We start from the raw sequence: 26,766 nt of genomic DNA on the forward strand, positions 1-26,766 counted from the left end.
TGTGTGTGTGTGTGTGTGTGTGTGTGGTGTAATCCCTTCCTTGGTCTGTTTAGTTGTATTCTCTGTGACTTTCCCCCCAATTTATCACCCTTGGGTTTTGTTGTTGTTGTTCTGTCAGAGTTAATGTGTCATTAGGGAAATTTAGGTAGAAAATGAACTTGGTTAAAATAAAAAAATTCACATTTGCAAACCCTGTTTATTTTGTTGGAGAGGAAGGAAATGAAAGGACAGATCACAAAAGTCCTGCCCTTCCTCTCAATCACAGAATAAGGTAATTTACCCAGACTTACCTCTGCAAGAACTTGGATACCCCTTGTCATGGTTCTGTGTTCCTGTGACCAGGGGAACATTGCTGGATGGTCCAGCATTGCCCCAGCCAGTTCAGGGTCCTCCCACTAGAAACAAATGATGCTTCGGTTCTTAGAAAGACATATATTGGGGGTGGGAAAAATGGGTCCATTAGAAAAGGGCTTGCCTTGCACATCTAAAGCCCTGAATATGATCCCCAAAACCCACCCTACAAAAGCCCAGGGGTGATGCTTTGTGTGCTGAGGAGGTGGAAGCATGCAGGTCCTTGGGGCTTGCTAGACATCCAGCCTTGTCTGACAAGTTCCAGGCCAGTGAGACATCTTGTCTTGAAAACAGAAAGGTGCAAGGAACTGAGAGGCAATAGCCAAGCAAGGTTGTCTTCACACACAGGTACACACATGTGTACACCACATATACATACACATGTACATATACAAACACACACACACACACAGAGACACACCCACGTGTAAACCACACACATACACATGGTCACACACACATGTATATATACACACAAACACGTGCATATGCACACACAAATATACATTCATACATGCATACATACCATGCCTCAAAAAAAAAAAAAAAACCCAAAGAAAAGGAAAAATTTCTTTCTCTAGTTTTGTTTTTTTTAATTTTTAGGGTCATATACCAGGTGATGGGTTTCACCCGGTCATCTTCATACACGTGCCTGCTCCATCATACTTAGTTGGATGTTTCACTTTTTGTATGTATTTTGACTCTCTCTAGCTTTGGAAGTGATGTAAGTGATGGAGCATTGGCTGGGTAGGTCTTTCCGGGACAGGCTGGGGGTGGGCAGTAAGTGTAGATACATGACTATGTGCGTGCCTCCTGCTGGGGATGGGAGCTCTTCACTCTCACTATGCAGCTATGGTCCAAGCCTGACCCACTGAATGACCTCAGTGGCTCTGCTCACAGGGCCTGGGTTCTACAAGAAGAACTCCTCACTGTGTGTGTTCTCCATTCCAGCTGATGGTGGGTTGCTTGGAGGCAGAACTTGACATCTCCTTTCCCTTTCTCAGCCTGCAGTAGATGCCACTCTCCGGCGTTAACTCAGTCCAGAATCCTAGCCCTTGAATGGTGCTGCCCATGTTTAGCCTGGCTGTTCCCACTTCACTTAACTCAGTGTAGAAACTTCCTCATAGGTATGCCCAGGAGCTTGTCTTCCAGATGGTTCTAGAGCCCATCAAGTTGGCGGTGAATTTTAATCGCAATGCTTACATTAACAACAACCATTTGCTCCCATGCAGAAGCCGAGTGTGAGGCTGCTGTTGACTGACTGTCTCACTGTCTCATACAAGCAGAATATGTAACAGTAGCATGCATGTTGTATTATATTCACTACAGCTGCAGGGACAGTTGGGAAATATAGTCACCAAATCCATTGTTCAGGCGCAGCTCACTGGCTTTTTCGGTATTTAATCCAGCTTGATTCTTAGACAGCCCTCTAGTTCTCAAATTACATTTGCTGCAAACACTGGGGTTTCCAGTCCTTGGGAAGAGCAGTGCGTTTGAACATAGATGTTGTTCTCAAAAACAATCACCATAATTATTGCTCTTACCATTTGAAAATTGGAAAAGGTCCCCACTGAGTTCTGGGCTTGCCTTTAGCAGTGTAATTCCCCGCTCTGTGCTGCTAATGGACCTTGAAATTAAGTTACACCTGTGCTCCCTTCTTGTTTGTGAGCCCAGGGCAGTGCCCCTGTTAAAGCAGCACCGGGAGTGTCCCAGCTCCCTGGCCAGGCGGTAGCTCACCAGGTCACTTTCTCAGGGTCAGGGATTAGCCAGCGGGAGTCCTCCCCGCTCCATGCTGTGTCTGGCCCGGCCAGGTAGGATTACAGGGTGTTTTCTTTTTAATTGGAGCACAGCAGGAACATGGCTCACTGTGGCTCTCTGTTCTGTCCTTTGCAAGGCAGCAGTGGGGGCTTGAAGACAGGTCAGTATGCCATCAGTGCAGAAGGTGCATGATGTTGATGTGGTTTTTACTTTACAAGGATGTTATGATTTTAATCATAAAGAACTAAAACACACTCTGCTGGAGGATAGCTCAATTGACAAAGTGCTGCATGAAGCCTTGAATTTGATCCCCAGAACTTATGTTAAGGAAAAGAATGAATGAGAAGAAACAAGGAAGGTGGGAGGAAGGAAAGGAGGGAGGAGGGAGGGAGGGAGAGAGGGAGGGAGAGAGAGGGAGAGAGAGAGAGAGAGAGAGAGAGAGAGAGAGAGAGAGAGAGAGAGAGAGAGAGAGAGAGAGAGAGAGAGAGAGAGAGAGAGAGAAGAAGAAGAAGAAGAAGAAGAAGAAGAAGAAGAAGAAGAAGAAGAAGAAGAAGAAGAAGAAGAAGAAGAGAGAAGAGAGAGAGAAGGAACAAACCAGGCATGGTTGTGCGCACTTGTGATTTCATTTCTGGGGAATGAGAAATGAGACTGGAAGGGAGATAGATACCCAGGGCTCTCTAGTTAGCCAGCCTATTCTACTTGGCCAGCTCCAGGTCAGTCTAAAAAAGCAAGATGAGCTAGGGAGATGGCTCAGGGGCTAAGAATGATTGTGCACAAACACAAGGACTCAAGTTCAAATCTCCAGTGCTCATGTAGCAAGCTGGCCATGGTGTGCCCATGCCTGTCACTTCAGTACTATGATGGTAGCTACAGGATGATAGCAGGGACTTGCTGCCTACTAGCCTAGCTCCTCCAGGTTCACTGAGAGACCCTGTCTCAAAGGAATAAGCTGGATAGTGATAGGACACGACTGTCCTGAACCACACATATATACCACACATGTTCATGGCCATACACATCCTCACACATATGCCACATATGTGTACATGGCTACACACATATGACACATATGTGTTCCTGGCCATACACATCCACACACATATACCACACACATGTTCATGGCCACATACATCCGCCACTGCCACCACCACCACCTCAATAGATAGCACCTAAAATAAATAAACTTCCAGGTGAAGTCTTTCTTTGAGGTCCACATACATATGAGAGGAAAAAACAAAACAAAACAAAAAAGGCCTGAATACTTGTTAGCATCTTTGTCAGTGAGTGCCACAGGAATCAGATGCCATTATTGGAGAGATTCTCACTTTGTGTTGGTCAAGTGTTTTGATTTTTGTCATTAAAACAAGGGTTGCAGTTCAAGTGAAGCAAGTAGCACTGACCCTCGGGGCCATGTGTCTGCAGCAGTGACTCTCAGCTCTGGGCAGCATCACACCCCCAGGGAACACTTGGCTCTAGCTAGAGTCGGCTGTGGTTGTCACAGCTGGGAGGTCCTATTTATATCTTAGGGAAAGAGATAGAGACACTGCCTAACAGGCTCTGCTATCCAGAGCAGCCCACACAACAGGATTCTCCAGCCTCAAATGTCAGCCATGCTGTGCCAAGCAACCCCAGTCTCCCAAGGTTTCACTGCAATCTGATGGTAGATATAAGTCCCAGCGATGGGCAGGGAAGACAGATGTCCAGTTCAGGACTGACAAGATGGCTCAGTTGTGACCACGTGACCTGGTGACCAACATTCAGTCCCTGAAGCCCAAATCAAAGTGATAAGAGAGAACCAACTCCACAGACTTGAACATGCCATACAGGTATGCACACATACAATGTTTTACACACACACATACATTCTCTCCCTCACATCATCACCACTACCACCGTCATCAATAGGGGCTGGAGAGATGACTCAGTGGTTCAGAGCCCTGACACCCACATTGGGTGGCTCACAGTCAGTTGCCTATAGGTCCAGAGGATCCAGCATCCTCTTCTGGCCTCTGCAAGTACCTGTACTCATTTGCACACCCTTACTCTCCACGTATGCATAATTCAAAAATAAGATTTTTTTAAACCCAGCACTAGTGATAGCTAACAGTATAGGTAGGTGCCTGGTGCCATCGTTGCTTACACCAAAAAGACATAACTGACTTCTTCCTGCAAACCAGCTTGTTTGAGATGCCTCCCTCACCCCTTTCCCTGTTTAGCTTCACAACTGGCCTTTGAGACCTCCAGCAAAACAGATTACATTCTAAACTTCCAGTGCTTATTTTGGAATCCTGACCTTAACGCCTTCCCTGGCCCACAACCAGTGCAGTTTTGGCAGTGAACATTGTGCTTTCTGCTTATATGAAAGGTAATTATTTCTTTTCATAAAAGAGCCACTGATTCGGAATAACGATGGCACAAAATACTGTGAAACAATGGATTTAAATTGCAGAATGTTGGATAGAAGAAAACCCGTTTTATTAATTTGAAGCAGAGTATATAATTATCAAGATATGAGAGGGTACATTTAATGACTCAGGGAAAACAAATTATGCCCCCAAAGATCGACTTTACAGCATGAGGTACCCTCGCCAGCATACTTAGGGCACCTGGAGAAGAAGACAAACCAGAAAGATAGGTTGGAGTTGCCTATGAGGAGCATCTGAATGGAACTCTAAAGTTTCTGCTTTGTTCTGCCAGTAGTGGCTGAAGAGGAAGGCTTCAGGCTTCAGGGTGAAGAGATGAGCTCTGATTTTCAAGCAGTAGTGAATACACAGGTGGCAGGGGGTCCATTCCAAACTCAGGTGGGAAAAACTAGGCTGGGGAGGCAGCTCAGGTAGTGGAGAGTTTGCCTTTCACTGTAGAAGCCTGCGGTTCTGTCCTCTGTACTTGGTAAGCCTTGTGTGGTGCCGCAAGCCTGTTAGGGTTCCTTATACTCAGAAGGTAGAAGCAAGAGAGTCAGGGGTTTGAAGTCATCCTCTGTTATAGAGTGAGAGTTCCAGGATAGCTCCTGTACATTTGTTTGCTTTCTATTGATGTGATAAAATGCTGACCCAAGCCAACTTTGGGGAGGAAAGGGTTTATTTCAGCTTATAGCTTGTAGTACATCATGGAAGAAAGATCAGGCCGGATATGAAACAGAGACCACAAGTGAACACTACTTACTGGCTTGACTTCAATAACTCTCTTATCTTGTTTTGTTTAAGTACAGCCCAGGACTATATGCCTAGGGGTGGCGCCCCCCACAGTGGGCTGAGCCCTCCTCAATCATAGATCGAGAAAATGCTGCCCTGGAGGATCAAGAAGGCTGAGTCTGATGAAGCAAGACTTTGCTGATACGCTTCTCCTAGACAAAAAGGGGTGGAGAGAGCAGCCCGTATTGAAGAAAACTACAGGGCTCACTGTACTACCCAACATCCCCCCCCCAAAAAAAAAGAAAGAAAAAAAATGCTGCCATAGACTTGCCTACAGGCCAATCTGTTGGGAGCCTTCCTTCCTTCCTTCCTTCCTTCCTTCCTTCCTTCCTTCCTTCCTTCCTTCCTTCCTTCCTTTTCCCCAAAGGAATCAGGAAGAGGACTCTGCACAAATTCTTTCTGCTGAGTTGGGGCAACAATTTTTTAAAGGGATGGGTGGAGTAGTAAAATAAACAAAACTGGTTAGACTTAAGAAAGCTAGCTTTAACCTCTATTATCCACTCTGTATGCTAAGAAGTCTCAGGGCTTAACTGAAGTTGTGACTGGTAACCTCTGAAAAGCTGGGCGAACTGGGTCCCTCAGGAATCAGAAGCTATTCCTGAAGCCATTCTGGAAGCAAGCCTCTGGAAACAGAATCGGGAGGAAGGGTGCCTGGAACAGCAAGTCTTTTCAGCATCTCCACAGACGAATCTTGTCAGAGCTACACATTCTGCAATATAGGAATCTTATCACCAAAATATTAGTACTATTAAGTTATTCATATGGATTATTCAGGGTTCACAGATCAGTTAAGGATGAATTTTTTTGCTAATTGTTTGAGCAGGTGAAAGACAACTATTCTTTTATGAGTTAATTTTATCAATAACTAATTGTAATAAATCTTCATTCTTGCCATGTGAAGTATGGCATGATGAATCTTAAGAATTCCACAGTCAACAAGATGCTTTGTCTAATTTTAACTGAAGTTTTGGCTAGAGATATTTTGTTTTAAATTGAAATAGAAGTTTACAACAGAATGTTTACATGAATAACCATTAGGAGTAAGTATCTGGCTAAACATCCATTACCTGTCTCAGCTCCACAAGTTCATTGTAAGTTGAAAACCATAACTAAGTTATTAGTGAAGTTTTGTGTAGATAAACCCAGTCAATATTTTATCTTCTGTCCTAACACCTATAATAAATTGTTAGTTCCCTTTTTATGACCTTTGGTTAATTGTTTTGCAACATCTTGGAATGTGCTCTGAGTAGGAGAACTCTGGTTACTATCTAGAGCAATTAACTTGTGACACTTGGGAGACTGGCAGAATTCTCATTGTAGTTTTGACTATCATAAAAGGACCTAATAGCAGTCCCACTATATAAAAGCTTAATAATCACTGATATAATTTTAGAAATTCTTATAGGATCATCATTAAGACGTAATTTGTCTGTACAGCATCACTACTAGATAGTACATCTTATGGATCTGCAGAGATCTGCTCCAAAGGGGTAGGCTATTACTTAGTGATTGTTATATATGTTTAATAGTAACAGGAAATGCATATTAATAGCAGAAATATTTCCTAAAAGAATCCCTTACAGCCTTGCTTAATAACAGTGAACCTGTTGCAGATTATATAATAATCTGAAGCAGGCCATCTCAGGAAGATCACCTTTTAGTTATTAGCTTTTCCCATTATGACTCCTGACAGAGTAGGGTGGTGAAGTCTCCCGCTATTATTGTGGGAGGTGCAATGTGTGCTTATGAATGTGGGTGCCCTTGCATTTGGAGCTTAGGTGTTCTGAATTGAGAGTTTCTCTTGGTAGATTTTTTTCTTTGATCAGTATGAAGTGTCCTTCCTTATCTTTTTTGATAACTTTTGGTTGAAAGTTCCTTTTATTTGATATTGGAATGTCTAGTCAAGCTTGTTTATTGGGACCATCTAATTGGAAAATTGTTTTCCAGCCCTTTACTCTGAGGTGGGGTCTGTCCTTGTCACTGTGGTGGGTTTCCTGTATGCAGTAAAATGCTGGGTCCTGTTTACATATCTAGTTTGTTAGTCTGTGTCTTTTTATTGGGGAATTGAATCCATTGATGTTAAGGGATATTAAGGAATAGTGATTGTTGCTTCCTGTTATTTTTATATATGTGTGGCTATCTTCTTTTAGGTTTGTTGAAAGATTACTTTCTTGCTTTTTCTAGGCTGTAGTTTCCCTCCTTGTGTTGGCGTTTTTCATCTATTATCCTTCGTAGGGCTGGATTTGTGGAAAGACATGTATAAATTTGGTTTTGCCATGGAATATCTTATTTTCTCCATCTATGGTAATTCAGAGTTTTGCTGGGTATAGTAGCCTGGGTTGGCATTTGTTTTCTCTTAGGGTCTGTATAACATCTGCCCAGGATCTTCTGCCTTTCATAGTTTCTGGTGAGAACTAGAAATTCTGATAGATCCACCTTTATGTTACTTGACCTTTTTCCCTTACTGCTTTTAATATTTTTTCTTTGTTTTGTACAATTGGTGTTTTGACTATTGTGTGACAGGAGAAATTTCTTTTCTGGTCCAATCTATTTGGAGTTCTGTAAGCTTCTTATATGTTCATGAGCATCTCTTTCTTTAGGTTAGGGAAGTTTTCTTCTAACATTTTGCTGAAGATATTTACTGGCCCTTTGAGTTAGGAATCCTTGCTCTCTTTTATACCTATTATCCTTAGGTTTGGTCTTCTCATTGTGTCCTGGATTTCCTGTATGTTTTAAGTTAGAAGCTTTTTGCATTTTGCATTTTCTTTGACAGTTGTGTCAATGTTTTCTTGGTATCTTCTGCACCTGAGGTTCTCTCTTCTATCTCTTGTATTATCAGGGCTTCTACCTGTTTACCTGTGTTTTCATGTATTTCTTTAAGGGAGTTATTTATGTCCTATTTAAAGTCCTCTATCATCATCATGAGATGTGATTTTAAATCAGAGTTTTGCTTTTCTGGTGTGTTGGAGTATCCAGGGCTTGCTGTGGTGGGAGAACTGGGTTCTGATGATGCCAAGTAGCCTTGGTTTCTGTTGCTTGTGTCCTTGCCTTTGCCTCTCACCATCTGGTTATCTCTGGTATTAGCTGTCCTTGCTGTCTCTGACTGTGGCTTGTCCCTCCTACAAGCCTGTGTGTCAGTACTCCTGAGAGACCCATTCTCTCCAGGAGCAACTTAGGTATGGAGAGCTGTGGCACAAGGGGAGCTCTGGGGTGCAGTAGAAAACTAGAAGGATCCTGTCCTTGGCTGTTTCCTGGTTCCTGTGTCCTGAGGGTTCTGTGCGGGTCTCTCTGAACGGAAGTGGTGGTCGTATCTGTGCTCACAGGTGTGTCCACACTCCTGGGAGACCAGCTCTCTCCCAGTGGTATTTGGGTATGGAGCACTGTGGCACAGGATTAGCTCCGGGAGCAGACAGAAACTGGAAGGATCCTCAGGACCATTTCTTAATTTCTTAATCTCGGGAGGTTTTCCTCTTTCTTTCCAGATGATCTTAGCTTGTGTCATTTGACAAAAAAAAAAAAAAAACTAATCTGAACAGCTTGCTTGTATGAGATTCTGTCTCGAAATGAGGTCGTGGGGACTGAAGAGTTACCTCAGTGCTTATGAGCCTGCTGAGCTTCAAGAGGACTAGAGTTCAGTTCCTCCCATCCTAGTTAAGCAACTCACAACCACCTGTAACTACAGCGCCAGGGGATTGGCCATCTTTTTCTGACCTGTACAGGCAGCCAAAAGAATGCAAGTGCACATCACACATCTCTCTCTCTCTCTCTCTCTCTCTCTCTCTCTCTCTCTCTCTCTCTCTCTCTCTCTCTCTCACACACACACACACACACACTTGTATAAATTAAAACAAGTCTTTAAAGAACAGTGGAGTTGGGGCTCATGAGGTCCTGTCTCTCTCTGAGTAGCTATAGGCAGTTAATGGTTGCTGAGGAAGGGCAACCATTGTGTGGCACAGCCACTGGTAAGGTGTGTGTGCCCCTATAATTCACCCTATTCATACTCCTGTGAGCAATCTGGATTAAACTCAATAGATACATTAACAAAAACAATGAAAATAGAAGGGGGAGTTAGTTAAGAAGAAAAGAATCAATAGGATCGGGGGAAAGGAGAGGGTAATGAAGGGACTGTGGGGGGAAAAAAAAAATATATATATATATATATATATGTGTGTGTGTGTGTGTGTGTGTGTGTCTATGTGTGTGTGTGTGTCTATATGTGTGTATGCATATGTATGTAAATGTCTTGAAGCCCATTAATTACAATGAATACATGTTAATAAAGAACTTCCGGTTGAGACTGCTGATGATGTAAGTAGGAGGCAAGCATCTGAAATTAGAGAAAAGAATGAGGTCTGAGGGAAGAGATTTGAGAGCTGCATCACTCTGAGGCTAGAACTGTGGGGCCATGATGAGCCATGGGAGGAAGTGAGATACCATCTTGATTCCCAAAGGTATAACTTCATGAATGCCCTGGTGACTTACTTCCTGAGGAGACAACCCAGTGAAGGTTTGTGATCCCTGAGGAACTGGAAGAATGTAAAATACTTTACCCCAAGCCATTAGTTTGGGCATATTCGTTTAAAGGCAGTTGACTCTTTGCTTCTAGTGCTGTGGGAAAGGAAAGACTGTGAAAAGTTTATCTTCAGACCCAGAAGGCCCAGGTTCAACACCAGGCTCTGCCGTTCATGCCTTGACAGAGTGAGCAGGTTAGTTAACGTTTCACCTGAGTTTCCTCTTCTGCGACATGGGATAGTAGTGCCCATTTGGCAGGATGATGTAGGAAACTGGACTCATAGTAATTACTTTCCTATTGCTCTCACTAAATGTCTGGCCAAAAACATTATGGAGAGGAAGACTTTGTTTTGGCTCACAGTTCAAGAGTGCAGTCCATCATGGCAGGACAGTCATGGCAACAAGAGCTTGACTTGACTGCTCACATCGCATCCTGGAGGCAGGAAACAGGAAGATGGGTGTGGCGCTTGGTTCACTTTCTCCATTTTTATTGAGTCCAGGACTCCTACCAGTGGAATGGCACTGCCCATCTTCAGGGTGAGTTTCCGTGCTCTGGAGGTGCCCTCACAGACATGCCTAAATGTGTGTCTCCTGGGTGACCCTAAATCCAGACAGTGTAGAGACTGACCATGGAAGCAGCAGGTAAATCAAACAGTGTAGGAATCACAGTGTGTGGCTGCAATTCAGTGTGAGCAGAGAGACCCAGCAAGTGTTTGTCCAACCGAGTGCCCTCCACTGACCCACACTGCACATAGCAGGCCAGTCGCTGTACACAGGACAGCTTGGGTGGCCCTACCTTCCTTAACTTCTGGAATATCCCATCTGTCATTTGCCTGGTCTGGGACTTCCTAAAAGCCCCTGGAAATCTGACTGCTGTGTTGTCAGAAGGGGAAAGACCTCTCCCGTTTTGAAGACTGAGATATCACTCTAAGGTCATCCATTCTGCTGTCAGTTGGTGGCTTGTTATAAATACAGTGTAAGATTTTTTGCGAAATTCTGTCCACTCATATGATTTAGAGGTATTAACATTTATGTATTTGCTTATTTATTTAAACAGGTTAAAACAACAACAACAACAAAAAATAACAGGTAGTTAAGGATTACCTTAAACTCCTGATCCTCTGGCCTCCGCCTCTGGAGTGCTGAGTTACAAGTGTGCACCTCCACACCTTTTTGTGCAGCGGTAAACATCTATCCCCAGCTCTCACAGGCCAGACAAGCACTCTAGCAGCTGTGATGTATCCGCAGCACTAGAGGTGCTCTCCCTGCTATGGGGCCTGAAGCTTCTGCATAGGGTTACACTTCACATCAGAGACAGGATTTGGGCGGATGAGATTAGGCTTGTTTGTTTTGATCAGAAGATGACAGCCATCGCTTGCTCTAATTTGTCTTAATGAGGTTCGTGCAGACAGCGATGACTTGGGCTCACATATGGTGTCGGTTCCGCAGACGGTTCAGTCACCGAAACATCTGCTTTCTCCCACGTGCTCCCTTGTCTTTTGCTGTTTTCTTCTTCACCTGTTTGTATTTGACGCCTCTTTCCACAGACTCATTCTGGACCCCGAGACTTAAAAATAGGGAAGCAACTCTGGAGTAAAGCTGTTTTCGTGGGAATGAGAGATGTGACAGGTGGGGTTTGAGAGGTTTTCTGTTAGGCGGTGCTCTTGGCTTTGCACGCCCCGGACTTCAACAGTCGGGTTAGCCCCGGGAGGATCAGATGCTAGCTGCTTGTTTTATAGTGCTGGCAGTGTAACTCTGGGCCTCATACATATTAGGCAAGTGCTCTACCACTAATCTGTAACCTCAGCTACTTTGTGGAGGGTGTGTGTGTGTGTGTGTGTGTGTGTGTGTGTGTGTGTGTGTGTTACCAACTGATCCATTTCCCCAGCCCCTTGTCCTATATTTCTTAATTTGGTGTGTGTGTGTGTGTTTAACCAACAGAGCCATTTCCCCAGCCCCTTGTCCTGTGTTTCTGAATTCTCAGTCCTTAGATGCTTTTTCCTTTGCCTGAAGAACCCTTTGGCTCTGTGTGACTTTTAGCCTTAGGAATGGCCTTCAAATTCTGCAGCCACCTAGAGGTGGAATAGGACTCTTTCTTCATCCATGCATAAAAGAATATCCAGCTCCTACACCTGCTGTCACATCAAACTCAGACAGACCCAAGACAGTGCTTGACCCTTCCCTGTGTCTTCTCATTGCATGTAAGGAGGGGTCTGCCTACTGGGGAGTATTTTGTTCTCAAGGGAAGACAGTCATTAACCTGTCTAAACTCTATGCTAATAGAACCTTCTGGGTAATTGCTCTTTCATTAACAATGGTTAAGGCAAGCATTACAGGTTATAGCAAGATTTTCAGAGAACAAAGTAAATATTTAAAACTTCATTTCAGGGTACAGTTAGGCTGGGGCAGAGAAAAGATTAGTATGTGCTGGGTCCGATCTTATCTGTCACCGAAGTGAGGCACTTGGCTAAAGTTGTCGTCATTTCTCTTCAGTGACTTTCTGAAACCTAGCTCTGGGAGACAGATGTGTGTTCCAGAAGATAGGGGCAAGGTCGATTTTCTTCTTACATTTCTGTCAGAACCGAATGACATGGTGACAGAGATTAACTGCCTTCCCTGTCCTACCAAGGAATGCTGTGAGGATTAAGAAGGTGGCCTTTGGCTCGCAGCTCTGCCGTGCCAGGAGGACAGTTGTTTCTTTAGGGCACAGGGCCATTAGCAGCAGCTGAGTTGGCTAAGAATGCCCACGGCCTGCGTGTGCCAGGTCCAAGCTGTGCTGGGGCTCCTGAGCTGTCACCCAGGACACCTGGGAATTCACTGAGCTGTGATTTTCATGCCCACAGGCTCCAAGTGTCCAGAGAAAGCCAAGTTCCCGCTTATGTGTGTAAGTGAATTACTGGGTTGTGTTTTCAAGTGGAAGCTCAGACAAAAACCTGTTTTCCCTGTCAGGAAGAGGGATGCAATTGGACTGTTCAAATGTTAGGAATTACAGCTGAGCCACAAGATGTAATAGAAAATAGTCGGTCTCCTCCAACCCAGGGACTGACTGAGTGGGATCATCTGCCGGATGCTCTATAAGGGCCTGGTCCTGCCAGGCCCTTCCTTCCCCAGGCTGGAGAGAGGGAGATGAGTAAACCCACTGTCTAGATACATAAATGTGCAGTTGGTCCAGCAGTGACAGAAGAGGGTGGTGCTGTTAGTTTGATGTTAGAGAAGACCCTCAAGAAGAGACATTGGGCCAACACCTCTGAAAGGGAGGAGGGAACCCAAGGACTATCTAGAGAAGGTTCCAGAGGGAACTGGCCTTCTCAAAGCTCCAGGCCACATTCTGGTAGGGTGTATTTAAGAAGCACAGGTATGACATCTACTGTGGAAAGTAGCTTATTAGCCAACCTGAAAATGGAAATGGATACGGATGCTAATTTTCACTGTCAGAATGACCGGCTTTAGCAGTATCTTGGACACCTACCTCTGGACATGTGCCTAAGGATGTTTCCAGAAAGATGTAGCTGAGGTATGAAGGTCTGAGTGTGGATGGCGCCACTTCATAGCTGGAGTCTAGGACTGAATAATAAGGTAAAGCAAGCCAAGCACCAATGTTCATCTCTCTGCTTCCTGACTGGGAGAAAGGGGACCAGCTGCCTCATGCTCTTGTTGCCGTGATTTTCATGCCACCAGGCTCTGCTTGCTCCATCCCTGAGCCAAAGCCAACCCTTCCTTGCTCAGTTTTCTTTTGTCAGGTATTTTGTAACAATAAAAACCATGTCTAATAGAGACATCATTTTTCTAAACTGTATCATCTCCCATTTCTATTTTGTTGGCTGAAGCAGGGCACCTGTATGAGCAATGTTGGTATCGTAGGGATATGGCTGTGTTCACTAGGTGGCTCTGAAGAATGAGGGTGCAGCGTGTGCAGCAATATGAGTACAAGTCTCAGAGTGGGATCCGAAATAGCCAGCAGGAAGACTCGGGCCAAGTCCTTTTAGAAAACACTGGTCTCTGCTCCGCCATCTGCCCAGCTACTAGCAGACCCATGACCCAGGGGGCCGGAGATTTGCACACATGGCTGCCCTGGCCTACATTGGGATTTCTGGAAAAGTTACTTGATCTTTGTTTCTTCTTGTATAACTAGACTTTCATGACATTTTAGAAGCCAATGAGATTGAAACATTCGAACATTTCCCTCAAATCAAGGAAGCACGACTTTCCAAGGTCTTTGGTGTATACTTCTAGCCTTATCTGAACAGTGATGGGGTGTGAAGTTTTAATTGAATGTATAGCTATGCCTATTTGAGGGTTTATTGCCTGTGGCTGCATTTGTGCTGCAGAACCAGAGTTGAATAGTTACAAAGGGAACTGTATTGTTCACCATGCCGAAATGTTTATTCTCTGGCTCTTCCCAGAAAAAGAAGCTAGCCGCCCCCTGGTTTAAATGGACAGTACTACTTCAGATGCATGTGTTGTTTCTGATACCAAGTGTACGACCCACTACATTTGTGGGGTGTAATAAATTGATTTAAATGAATAATTTTATTTTGGAGAGTTTAATATCAAGCTTAATATTAAGCACAAATTATCTTACAATACTTTACTAATTCCTCCAAGCAGATGTGTAGAACGTTTGTCCTGTTTTTTGCAGACAAGGTGGGAAAGGATGCATAATCTGCCCAGTGTAGAGGAAGCATAGACTAGGACTCCGGGCTCATTTAGGATATCCTGGGTTTTGTGATGTCCACAGATGTTAAGGCAGTTATACTTTCTTAAATATCACATTGATACTGATATTTAAGGTCACCTGGGGGACATCTGATGATAAACAGATCTTAAGGTTGAGGAACAGAAGGTTGAACAAGAATCTGAACACTTTGATGGCTTGGATATAATCTTAAGTGTCAGATGTTGGGGCTGGGTATGCAGTTTAGTAGGTAGGATACTTGCCTTTCGTGCACCAACCTGCTAGGTTCCATCTCCAACACTGTATAAACTGGCCATGGTGGTGCACACTTGTGATCCCAGCACTCAGGAGATGGAGGGAGAAGAACCAGAAGCTCAAGGTCATCCTTGTCTGTATAGTGAGTTTTAAGCCATCCTGACATAACTGAGGTCCTTCCTCCAAAACAACACCTCCTCAAATGTACAGGATGCTGGCTTTTATAAGCTTCGATAGTTTGCATTATTTTACCAGTGAACAAATACCCTTTGGTTTTCCTATTAGGCAACATAGATGCCCTTGAACTTTCAAGTAGGATTGCATCTTCATAAACCTATCACAAGTCCTAGGTATCAGAAAGCTGAAGATGTGTGGGGAACGCAGCCTGTGAACATCCCGCCATAGAAACACAGCATTCATCTGCACGTTATTGGTTGTTTGCAAATGCTGATCATGTGACTGGGAGCTGTGGCCTTTCTCCATTCCCCAGCATCACAAACAGAACCAGTCCATGCATCCTTAGCATGGGGAAAGATACAAATTCAAAACATTTTCAAATATGGTTTCTGATGCATGGCTGTTGCTTTTGGACCATCAAAAAAAATGAAAAAAAAATTTTTTTGCAGGTGAGGATATAGCTTGGTGGTAGAGGGCTTGCCTAGCATACATGGTGATGAAGCATTAAATATGAGATTTGATACCACTTGTATCTCCCAAAGTCATTACAAGGGGAATCTTCATAAAGCCGAGTGTGCCTCTGTGTGTGTGTGCATGTACGTGTCTGTGTGTGTGTGTGTGTGTGTGTGTGTGTGTGTGTGTGTGTGTGTAAATAGACAATAGAGAAGAGAAGAATTCAACAAGTAGGCCATTTTCTTTAGAGAAGAATTAAGAAATATTTTTTATTTTGGTTCTTTTGTTTTACAAATTAAAACATGTAAATGATATCTGAAAGAGTAATAGATCTGCTGTAGAAATTTAGCAAATATAGAAAAGAATAAAAAAATAAAACGACCTATGACCCTGTCACCTGGCTCCCACAGCATTTGCACAGTCACTCCCTCCAGGATTTTGCTGTGGGCACATACAGGATGCATATAATTGTGTTCTCCCTAGTTTTAAAACATGGTATTCATGAAGTTGTTGCTTCTGTTTTTATTATTCATCAAAAGCTTTATTTAAAACTAAGTACTTGGCTTTTTTTTAGTTAGCGAGGTCTCTTTATTTTTTTCCCCCTTTTCTCCTTTAAAAGGTCATTTTAGTGCCCAGAAAGTGTGCATCTCTGCTCATTCTCCTGGGAGAATTTTCAAGGTTCTAAATGACTGGGTCATGGAGTATTTGCAATTTTGCAATTTACTGTTTACTTTTATCAAATTATTATATGTATATAATTTCCAAAGTCAAATGTACAAGGCTGATCACAGAATCCCAGTCTCGTCCATGGTACTTAGCCAACCCTTCCGACTCCTCACTTAACTTTCCTCATCTGCAAAGACTTTTAGCTCTTGGGTTATTTCTTTCCGCATACATCTTCATACTTACCCAAACCACATGTGAGATGTTGCTCTTCCTTACAGTGTGCTTTAGAGTTCCCTTCTGGTTTTCTGTGATAGAACTTTTATGCTAAGCCCTGGATACCCCGTTCCATGACAGCACCCTTACTTAGCCCCTCACACTCCCGTTCAGCCAACAGTGGTCAGCACTTAGGAGAGATACCACTTAGCCACTGTGTGAGATGCGATAATACTAAACCGATTCCCTCCGTGGTCACAAGCAACATCTCATGATGTAGCCGAAGCCTAGCCTGCCCTCCATGCTTAGATCACAAGCATAGGACCACCATTCCTGGTTTTATATAGTACTGGGGATTGAACCCAGGGCCTCCTGCATGCAAGGCAATTACTTTGCCCATGTTTCCAGCCTAGTCCTTTCATTTTCTCTCTTTCCTCTGAAGTCAGATCTTTTTCCTTGTCCTCTTTCTCTGTTTCTGAGTTGGTTTGATTTCTTTCATGGCATGTTATTCCCCTAGATTTCTACTAATCTGTACATGCAGTTTCAGAGTTAAGGCTGTGATTGGTGAGGGCTGACAGCTGCTGTGCTCCCTCATGGGAAGCAGGAACCAAGGTCCTAGGTCAGTGGTTCTCAGCTTTCCTGATGTTGCAACCCTTTAATACAGGTCCTCATGTTGTGGTGACGCCCCCAGCCATCATTGCTTCTTCATAAGTGCAGTCTTGTTCCTGTTATGCTAAGAATTGTAAATATCTGACGTGTGGGATATCTGACATGTAACCTCAGGGGGCATCTTGACCCACAGGTTGAGAACCACTGTCAGAAGTTGTCTGTCTGTCACACTCTCAACCCCTCACCAGTTACCTCAGAGGTGGAACCTTTAGCTTGCTGCATAGGAAGCAAGAGCCTTGTGCCTAAACCTTCTCCAGAGCAAAGCTGGAGCTTGGGTCTTTTAAACCTGAGTCAGGGCCTCCTCCTCTGATTCTCTGTCTCCCTTCCTCGTGTTGTTCCTTTGCTCTGTATGCATTCATGTGAACTCGTCCTAGGAATCTTGCTTTGCAGCCATCTTCTGCCCTGGAAGCCACTGGACCCCACATCTGTCACTCTCTGATTCTTACAACTTCTGGAAAGTCTACATACACAGAATGAGCTTTAAGCACTTAAACCTTTCACCCATTGCCCCTGTGTTCGTAACTTTGCAAAACAAGTTCCATTAAAAGAAAGCAAAACCAAGTGAGCAGGCCAGAGTCAGGGTGAGCATGGGGGGGCGGGAACCTTGTCTCAGTTGATGGTCTCTTCTGGGCATCCTTTGTCCCACTTCTTAGTTCAAGGACCTCTGTCCTCTTCCCATGGCTTTATCACACCCCTCCCCCACCTATGGTGGCTTCTTGTCTCCTTGCTGTGACAAAACACCTAATGGATGCAACCTAAGCAAGAATGGGGGAGGGGAGGGGTTGTCTCACAGTGGAGGATACAATCCATCATGGAGCAGAAGTGTGAGGCCACTCTTCTTGCGTCCACAGCGTGGAAGCAGAGATGAACGCTGGTGCTCAGCTTGGTGTTTCATTTGTATTCAGCCTGAGAAATACACACACACACACACACACACACACACACACACACCCCTATGGTGCTGCCCGTATTCAGTGGGCGGCAGAGGGGAGGGGCGCCTTCCTAGCTCTATTACATGATTTAGAAAGTCTCTCATAGGCAGGCTACTGCGTATGGCTGTCAATTAGGTGACTGTCGCTTTGGCACATCATCCATCCGTGGCTGTGCTTATTCTGGAACTAATAGGCTATTCCTCTGTCCTCCTTGCCTGGCCTTCCTTGATAGAGCAGTGGCCCACTCTGTGCACACGTCCTACCTCTCTGCTAGCTCAGTGACTGCTCTGGAGACCACCACTGTCTTCCTGTGTGCTGATCTCCCCTGCCTAAGCCCCTGGCAACACGATGCCCAGTCACAAAGTCACTGGCTGCTTACTTTCTACCAGTCCTGCAATGCTACCTGAGGTGGAGGCCGTCTTGAGGTGGAGCCGGTCCCACCAGCTTCGTCTGGGCAGTGGATGCTTTGCTGTGTTGTCCCATGTTCTCAGCACTAGCCTTTTTCTACCATTTCTGGCCAGAGCTGCCTCTGGTTTCTTTTTCTTGTGAGAGGGATTAGTCAGAACAAAACCCTGGTGTTTTGTGGGGAGTCAAAGTAGGTGATGGGCCAAGAGTAGCTGACTGAACCTTCAAGACATGGCTCATCCCTCCTGCACACTTCCTTCCTGAGTCTTCCTCACACGTAGATCCCAGACACTGCTTCCTGCCGCTAGTCATTTGAGACGGTCTGGCTCATGCCAATCTTTGCTTATAGAAACCATTCTTCTGAAATCTCTACCTCATCTCTCAGTTGTCGGTTGAGACATGGCCTTCATGCCTGGGTCTGCAGGAGTAGGGTGTCACCTTCAGTAAGTAAACACCACCAGGATGGTGTAGGAGAACTGTGTGACAGGGACTGGCTGCTGCTACTGCGGCTTCTCTGCTTGGTGTGCTCTGTCAGAAAAAAGGATGCTAGAAGACCTGGTGACAGAATGAGACCGGTTTCTTCATCATTACAGTTATGACACAAAGGCAGGGCAGGGAGAATGCCTCTCAACGGAGCCTTAGACACTTAAGGACTAGATTGGACATGTGGTAAAGTCTGGGGGTAACAGAGCCTCAAGTCCTGAGCCCATGCCGGGGAGGTTGTACAACAGGACAGGCAAGAGCCTGGCCTGAGTGTGCTCATAGTCCAGACAGAGAGACTGGCAGTGTATCAGCAGATAATACCGTGTGAAGCAGTGAGCGTAGGTTTGATTTGAAAATAAAGCAAGTTTGGGCTAGTTCTGTTTCTTCTTGCTCATTGATTACTCTGTAGAGAGCTGGAGTTGAGAAGTGAGAGGTAGACCCAGCGTCACTACATTTTGTTCAACTCGAAACTCTGTGTGTGTGTGTGTGTGTGTGTACATGTGCCCATGTGTGAATGCATGATAGTGTGTGTGTATGTGTGTATATGTGTGTGTGTGCATACACACATCTGGCACACATGCATACATACACACATGCCCGTGGAAGCCAGAGATTAATATCTTTTCCTCTCCACCTTAGTTTTTAAGACAGTCTGTCAATGAACTTGGATCTTCTGGTTCAATTGGACTGCCTGGCCAGTGAGCCCTGGGGGTCTTCAGTCAGTCTCTGCCTCCTGGGCACTGGTATTACACGTATGCACTGCCACACTCAGCTTCCTACATGGGGGTAGCAGTTCAAACTCTGGGCCTCGTGCTTAAACAGCGAACACTTTACCCACTTAGCTATCTCCCAGGCGTGCAGAGCTGTTTCTCTGTCATTTAGGCACTGAGCGCTCTCTCCTCTACCAGAGGGGACCACAGCAGAGGAAGGCCATTGACTTCCTGTGACCCAACCTTTAAGCATGGCCACACATTCTTCAGTTCTACAGGCTCTTCTGGACAGCAAGAGATCTAAATTCTATTGTCGACTTTCCTACTAAGTAGGATTGATAATTAATAAAACCAGTGTGTGTGTGTGTGTGTGTGTGTGTGTGTGTGTGTGTGTCGGGGGGGATGCATGCACATGTGTACAAATATGTGAAAACCAGAGGTCAACATCAAGTTTCTTCAATTGCTTTGCACCTTATATTTTTGAGGCAGGATCTGTCCCTGGGATGTCTAATTTGGCTATATTTTCTGGTTATTGACCCCCCTTCCCCCCAGGGGTCCTCCCTCCCCCAGCACTGGGATTACAAGCATGTTCTACTGAACTCTGCTTTTTTATATGAATTCTGGGAGATCAAACTCAATTCAGGTAAGCATTTTACCAATGGAATCTTCCTCACAACCCCTCGTGTGTATGTGTGTGTGTGTACATGCATGCACATGTGTGTTTTGTTGTGGTAGTTTAATTTGTTTTTTGGTAGGGTGTGTCTCTAAGGCTTCCCAATTTTATCTCCTTTGATTTTAATAGAATTCAGGGTTAGCCCTCTCACCCCCGCTCCCACAGTTCAGGCCTTCGACATCACTATCATCTTTTGTTCACCATCAGTATAGATCTTAGCCTACACATACTGGCTTGGGACACAGCTAAGGGCTAGAGCTCCGTCTCTGGGAGGAATGGGGTCCCTATTAAGCTCTCATAGCCAGAGGATGAGCTGTAGACTTCCTCTGACCTCCACAGGGTCATTATCAAAGCCAGTTCCATGGCTTTCTGCTCTTGTAGCCTTTTGAAAGTTCTGGTGGTTGAGTCAGACACCAGAGTTGCTAGGAGCAGTCAGGGGCCTGGGCAGCCATTCTTCATGTTGAAGTCTCTAAATAGCTTTCAGACAAAGGAGATACAGGACCTTGCCCAGATGTATGCCTGGTGTAGGACTTTATCTGTTGTCTGTGTAAAAATAGCAACCAGGCAGGCATGCCTCCAAGTAGTACAGGCCTGTAATAGTCCTTTACCCATGAAAGGGAGCCTGCTTGGGTTTCATTATGAATCACTGAGGTACCACTATGTACCCTGGTCCCTCTCACCTGTTTTCATAACATGCATATTCTAAGTGTTACCGTTCACTGAGTGGAAAATAGGAAAGTTGAAATGCCTGAGGATTCATTAAATTGCAAATGAATGCATTATCAGTGGGCACCCGATGTCCAGCACTGGCTGGTTACCTGTGCTGTGATGCCAGCATAAGGATGACAAGGAAAATAACCCAGGCCTGTGGGCATTAGCGGTCAGCATCTACCTTCTGTCGGGTGCCAATCTGCTTTCATTTCTGGGATTGACTGACAGCTAGTACACTCACTGTCCTCTGCAGACCCTCATCCTGAGCGTGTGTGTACAGGTGTATATGTCTGCATGTGCGTATGTAGATCAAGGACCATCCCAAGCATCATTTCTTAGGAAGACTGTCTGCTTCCTTGGGGACAGGGAGCTCACCATTTAGGGATGGCCTGTCTGGCTGGAGAGCTTCAGGTATCCTGGCTCTACCTCCCCAGAGCTAGGATTGCAAGCACATGACGTCACACCCGGGATCAAACTCAGATGCCTCACACTTTCGTGGCAGGCACTGTACCTGCTAAACCATCTCCTCAGTTTTCATTTCATTTTTTTATCTCATTTTCCAAGTTTTAGTATAAAAATCTCAACTTTGGAATTTTGTTTGCCTCAGAAACTGATATGCCTGTTTCTGGGGACAGAATTACACACACACACACACACACACACACACACACACACACACACACACACACAACTTTTCTCCTTCCTGTGACCAAGATACTTGACAAGCAGAAACATGAGGATAGAAGGACTTATATTGCTTACAATTTGAGGATGCTGTTTATCATGGCAGGAGAGACATGATACCAGGAGACAACCGTTCACAGTGCATCTGTGGTCAGGAAGCAGAGAGAGATGGATGCTGGTGCTCAGCTCACGGTCTCCTTTGTATTCAGTCCAGAAGCCCAGACCATAGGATTGTTCTGCCCACATTCAGGGTGGGTCTTCCTTCCTCAGTTAAACCTCTGTGGAAACACCCACATAGATACAACCAGAGGCATGTCTCCATGGTGATTCTAAATCCAGCCAGGCTAACCAGTGAGGACTAGCCAGCACGGTAACCTACAGTAACCCTTATCTGCACTGTGTGCCACTGCTGGTCAAGGTCTCTTGTGAGGATTTAGGCTACAGGCTGTGGTTTTATAAGAGGCAGGTCCAAGGAATATACTTCTGGATGCCCCAGATGTTCACTGACATTTTGAGGCTGTTTATTAGTTCACAGATCCTGGAAATGAACAGGGAAACAGCCAAAAATATCTAGCATCTGTGGTTAAAGTCCCCATGAGTTGGCTATGGATGGATTATGTTAGAAGTGTCTGCTGTAGTTGGCAGTGGAGTTGGGAGTGTGGTAGCCCAACCGGCTACATGGCTCTCCCAACTCAGGCAGGGGAAATGCGATATTTTGGAATCCTGATATTGCCACAGCTAAGTAGTAGAGATAGGAAATAAGTTATAATTGGAAAAGACCCGATGGTGTTGCCAGTGTATCCCTGTCATCAGCTCCTCCTCTTTAGTCCTGCTTGTCTCTGTTGTAATGTTAATAGGTACTTTTATTACCACTCTACTAAAGATTCATTCCATCTTGATTTATTATCTAGACTTTCCCAGGGGATTGCAAGAACAACGGCACAGGCTGCCTCCTGGCTTGTTGCCTCTTGGCGTGAGCCAACCAGAAAAAGAACTGTTCAGAGTTCCACTTGAAGCCATCAACGGTTCTGTTTGGGTAGCCCCAGATATCCAACAAGAGTTGTTTCAGGAAGCTTGGACGGTGCCAAGTTCAAGATTCTGTTTTGGTTCAGCTGCTTAATCTTCGCCCAACAAGTGCTCCCCTGTCTTGATGTTAATTTTGCTTCAGGGTGGGATGGATGGCTCGCATAGTTTCACAGCATAGTTTCCAAGCTCAAAAGTCTTTGATGAGTTGTAGTGGGAACCAAAACCAGCTACGGCTTTTATGTGGGAGGTGGAAGCAGAGGTGAGAGTCTTCAGGCAGCAGAGTTGGATCTACTGACATTGACTGCCCCCCACACAGACAGAGCATGTTGGTTCTCACCAGAATTTTATCTCTTGTGAGAGGTTGAGGCTAAGAGGTAGGGTGGAGAGGGGAGGGTGGGACCAGAGAAAAGTCATTACATTGCACCAAGCTGGGAAGCCATTTTGGCTGCTGTTTCTAGGTGGCTATATTTCAGAGACCTGAGGATGGCCTCCTGATGAAAGGGCACAGAGTTTAGAAAGGTACTCTGAATAAAATATATTTCGGGATCAGGAGACAAATCCTGGAATCATGAACACTGAATAAGCACTAAATATCAATTACTTGGTTTGGTGTTGAGGGAGTGGCTGCCTGGCTCATTTGTTAGTCCTTGTGTGTTTCCTGTTCTTAATGTCTTTGGCTCACATTTTTCTTGGTAGAAGAGTAAGTACTCGTCTTTTTCCCCTCCCTGTAGTTTATGACTAAAGCTTAAGGTTTCATTTCTCCCTTTCTCTCTGTCTCTGCTGCGCTCTTCTATCACACTCTAGGAACTTCCTTCTTTTAATCACCTGAAAGAAAAATAGCTTTCTTTATTCGTCCAGAGTACATGAGACTGGAAATTGAGTTATATGACAGATCTTATTCTGCAGATGTTAATCTGTCTATTTAACTTTACCTTCTCTGTCATCTGTTTTTTATTTTTCTTCACTTTCCTTTTCTTTCTATTTTAGATTTCATATTTAATTAGAATGAGGAAAAAATATTCCCACAGTAATAGAAGCCAGTCAAGGCAAGTTAGAAAATAATTATGATCGTAGGCTTCATAATCAGTATTGTTCCTTCTGTAGTCTTAGTGTTTGGATGCAGGACTTTAAAATATCATGGAAGGAATAGCTTGGAAAATCCTCAGGAAAAAATAAAAATTAATGACTAGCAAGATGACTCAGCAGGTAAAGGTATTGGCTGCCAAGCCTAGTGACCTGAATTCAATCCCTAGGATCTACATGATGGAAGGAGAGAACCAACTCTCACAGCTTGTCCTCTGACCTCTCTACATACTCCCTGTGTTGTGCAGATGTGCACACAGGCATAAACATGCACGTAGGCATACACACACATACACATCAGAAGCAATATGTAATTAAGTTAGACAAAATTCCCAAATGAAACCATTTTAGGGCTTTGGCAGTTGACTGACCACAACTGCCAATTTAAGAAAAATATCTCAAGACAAGTACATAAATTTGAATACAAGCTTTTTTTTTTTTTCTTTTTTTTTTTTTTTCTGGAGTTCCTATCATTCCCCAAAGCTGGCCTAGGAAGCTGAGCAAGGCATGCTGGGAACATTGATAAATGTTCATTGATAGATGAAGTAGACGTGATGTGGAGCAGAGCACAGGTAACGCTCACCTTCAGCATCATAGCTGGTGACAGTGCTAACTAATCCTGGCCACATGTAGCCTGAGGATGCTCTCTGGTTTGGAGGAAGCAATGAACTAGAGGATGAGCCAGACTGAGTAAGGAGACCTGGGAAGTGGCACAGTAACAAGGGGTTAGAAGCTGTTTGCAACTTGGCATGTGACAGGTCTGAGAGGGTCCGAGCTGACCACTCGCACTTGACGGACAGAAAGTAAACAGTGGAATAGAATAAATGCTGCTGCATATGGAAGCACCTTCCTGTTATGTGAGACCTGGGCAGTATTTAAATGGCTATACAGTATTTGCCCCTTAATTTTTTTTGTTCTTCAAAATGTTTCCAAGTTAAGTATTTATAGACTGCTCCAAAAAAAGTCCCATTTTGAAGATACCTTTCTTTACTATCTTTGTGGGTATCTGGAGGCCCCCTAAAGCATCGATTCAGTGTTTGCAAAGACCCCTGACACTTTCTGCATTTAGTTCCTTATCTTATTGTCCTGACGAAAGCAACCTTAAAAAGTAAGAGTTATTTCAGCTCACAATTTAAGATGGGATCTACTACATCACGGCAGGGCACTCGTGACCTCAGGAGCGCAAGGCAGCTCACGTGGCGCCCAAGTCAGAGAGAGATGGATCCAGTGCCCAGCTCACTTTCTCCCTTTTCTTCCTTTAAAAAAAAAAAAAAAAAAAAAAAGATTTTTCAAGACAGGGTTTCTCTGTGTAGCCCTGGCTGTTCTAGAATTCTCTCTGTAGATAAAGCTCAAATTCAAAGGTTTGCCTGCCTCTGCTGCCCAATGGTAGAAATAAAGGTGTGCACTGCCGCTGCCACACCGTGCCTAGCTCACTTTCTCTTTTTTGTTTTGTCCAAGACCCCAGCCCATGGGTTGATGGCTCCCCACATTTAGAATGGTTCTTCCTACCTCAATTAACCAAATATAAATGTTCCCTCACAGACATGCCCAGAGATTTCTCTACCCATTGATTCTTGGTCCTGCAAATTCACAACATGAACCATGACTCTTCCTTAAAACACAGACACACACACACAAACTTACTTAACAAGTTCCTATAAGCCTTTCCCTTTCTCACGTCAGCCACACATTTTCCAGTTCATCTTGTTAAACTGTGCCATGTGGTATGAAAATCATGGTGAGCCCTCTTCGATCTGCAGCTCTTTTGCAAAGCTTTAGGTTCAACTCACTTCTGTGTTCTAAATGAGCATATTCAAGGTGAAGAAGGAATCAAGTCCTGATATTTTTTGGTTATTGGCTGTAGCTTTTGCAAGAAGCAACTATATACTCGGTTCACTTGGCTTATTAGCTGGATGTGTCACTTACTGTCCTCACTGTCAGGCTCCGTATCGAATCAAAACAGCATCTTGAGGAAGGCTGTCTTTGGGTGCATAGTTAGATGGTACAGTCTACCCTGCAGCTGCTCACACTATATCCACAGGGAGCAAGAGAGAGATGGATTGCCAGCTTATCCATATTAGCTGCTTCATTTGGCCCAGGACTTCTGTGCAAAAAATGATGCTGCCCACAGTTAAAATAGGTCTGCCCTGCTAAGCCAACCCAGTCCAGAAACTCCCCTGTAGACTTGGCCAAAGGTTTGATCCTGCGTGATTCCAGATCCTGCCAAGGTGACATTGGTAAGAAACATCACACTAGAAAGTTTTACATTTTCGACATTGCCTTGTGTTTCCCTCATTTAGACCATTCAGGGCTATTTTTGGAGATCTACGTGTGAGGCAGAGAGCCAGGTACTGCAAGCCAGCTGAGAAATAGGGATTGCACATTGTCAAGTGACTGGCTGATGCCTGTCAAAGTCTACAGACAGAAGTGGGAGGGAAATCACAGCCTTTCTTCCTTAAGTGTTTGAGGGTGAATTATTTCCTGGTGGTGGTGACTCTGCCCCCATGCTGTCTCCTTTAGGAGCAAAAGTTGTTACTGAAACCCTCTGTGCTTGGGCCCAGCACTGTGAACACACAATGAACTAGTCCACCCCCACCCAAGACACCTCAGCACTACCACTGACAGAAAAACACTTGATAAACACGCAGGTCCTACCTGACACCCAGGTCCTCGTTTCCAGAGGAAATATTAGCTTGAACTTTGAGCATGGTTTGATAACAAGTTCCAACACCACAAGCTGATAGCAGCACATAGAAAGCTGGCTAGCAAGGGGTTAATAAATAGAGGACAGGAAGAAGATTACATTCTGTCATCTGAATTCTTCAAACATCCTTTAAAAAAGTGATTCGGGTTAAACCTTATGTGTGAGCAAAATTATGTCAAATGCAAGGTGAGATCTTAAGTGTACAGTTTGATGAGCTTAGTAAGGCTTTGGTAAGGGTATGCGTCCATCACAGCAGCCTGGCAGGCAAGGTGAAGAACACTTCACCTCCCGATGCTCTCTCATGTCTCGTCCTGTTTGGTCTCAGTCCCAATAAGCAGTTGTAACTCTGATGTCTATCACTGTACATTAATTTTGCCTGTTCTTGGCTTCATAGAAACAAAATTTTATAGTATGAATGTGTAAGGGAAGGCCTTC

General features: G+C 44.5%; 1 protein-coding gene and 1 non-coding gene across 7 annotated transcripts in view; both read left to right on the plus strand.

Moving 5' to 3' along the window:
* The window catches only part of Mgat5 (alpha-1,6-mannosylglycoprotein 6-beta-N-acetylglucosaminyltransferase), a 277,034-nt gene that overhangs the window by 117,167 nt on the left and 133,101 nt on the right, over positions 1-26,766 (plus strand). The window lies entirely within an intron of this gene.
* On the plus strand, positions 5,396-5,525 carry LOC115064118. Its single transcript, XR_003843976.1, has one exon.

Source organism: Mus pahari, chromosome 5 (genome assembly GCF_900095145.1).
Source record: "Mus pahari chromosome 5, PAHARI_EIJ_v1.1, whole genome shotgun sequence".
In the NCBI taxonomy this organism is placed as follows: Eukaryota; Metazoa; Chordata; class Mammalia; order Rodentia; family Muridae; genus Mus; species Mus pahari.